We start from the raw sequence: 1,652 nt of genomic DNA, 5'->3' as shown, positions 1-1,652 counted from the left end.
AGAATTTACAGTCACGCTTGGAAAATATATCCCCACTATCCGTTCTGACAACGCCAAGAGATTCTGCGATGCATTCGCAAGGACGACGGTTCAAAACCGCTTCCGGCCATCCAGAATTATCGAAGTATCCATAATTATCCCTAAATCGCTCCAGGCAAATTCCGGGATTGTTCGTTTGAAAGGGCACTGCCGATTTCCATCCCCATTCTTGACACAGTAGATGCTTGTGCTCCGTCTCTAACGACCTTGATGTCGATGGGACGTTAAACCCAAGCTTCCTTCCAGATTCTGTGCGAAGAAGGAATTCCTTGAGTATCTAAAAGAAATTATCATTATAGGATTGCAGAAATCAGATCCACAGGCAGGGAAATCGATCTCCGCAACTAGATCTGCCACAAACTCGACCAACCCAAAACAGGTCATCTTTCATATCAAAAACCCAGCTGCAATACGACTCACGACACAGGAGTGTATGAATCTGCATCATGCATCTGTGTTGACAATTACAGCAAGATGGAAGATACACAAAACGTGTACCTATCCACTATCGAGAAATTGCAAATTGATCTAATTAACTACATATCCAGTCAGTCTACTGGCGTATCAAAGAACTTCACTGAACAGGCCACTGAATGTTGCGTAGAAGCAGTTCAGATTAGAGAAACTAAATTTTTAATTATAGTTATCTATAGATACTCTAATTCTGATTTCAGGACATGTCTGTTCGAGGTAAAGAGAGTTCGTATTTACTTTATAGAAAGTATCCAAAATTAGTAGTATGTGATGACTTAAACATTAATTTTATAAGTGATCGTGCAAGAAAAAAATGTTGAAAGATCTAAATTCACATCATCTGATGCAGACTGCACTCTTCCCAAACCAGCGTGCACCTATAGGCAACATTTCATTCTTCATTAATAAAGAACCATTCTGTTATCAAAAGGGTAATTGGCCTCTTAGGACATGATGCACAAAGTCCTTTTAATACTACAAATAATTTGTGCATTCACACATGTTAAATATAATTACACACAATTTAGAACTGTTAATCCAGTGGCAAGAGCGATATTTTTAAACGTCACTGAAGAACGAGAGTGGCAGCATGTTTATAGTGCAGATAAAGCAGGTGATAAGCATAATTATCACTTGAAGGAAGACAGCTTCCCAGCAAAGACTGCATTTGTAAAACATTTATTTATTTTGTCCGGTTTCGGGGAACAGAGTTACCAACATTGGAACTGTGAATAGTGTGCACAAGTGTGAAATATCAAATTATGGAAAATAACGTACTATGTCATAAATATAATAGAGCTATTATTAAACATACCCAGGTAAAAGTTACTGCAGGAGCCCAAGAGCCATAAATGTACTCAGTATCTTAATTAACTGGCTAACTGACGTAAGATGTATTGGCATGTCAGAGTTAAAACCATTATTTATAAAATGTTTCCTCAAATGCATCCGTCCATTTTCACAAGTCACAGAGTACACCACTGATACAAGATCGCCGCTGAACTGACACGCGGTGAAATTTATTGGACAACACGTTGACATTTAGCGCTGCTAGAGGTCATTTGTGTATTCATGTGACCGCCAGTTGCAAATGTAAATACGTTATTTTAATGAAATATCGTAACTGGCGGACAGTTTCA

Source organism: Schistocerca cancellata, chromosome 3, assembly GCF_023864275.1.
Source record: "Schistocerca cancellata isolate TAMUIC-IGC-003103 chromosome 3, iqSchCanc2.1, whole genome shotgun sequence".
In the NCBI taxonomy this organism is placed as follows: domain Eukaryota; kingdom Metazoa; phylum Arthropoda; class Insecta; order Orthoptera; family Acrididae; genus Schistocerca; species Schistocerca cancellata.
The sequence above is the reverse complement of the archived record's forward strand: the minus strand, read 5'-3'. Positions refer to the sequence as shown.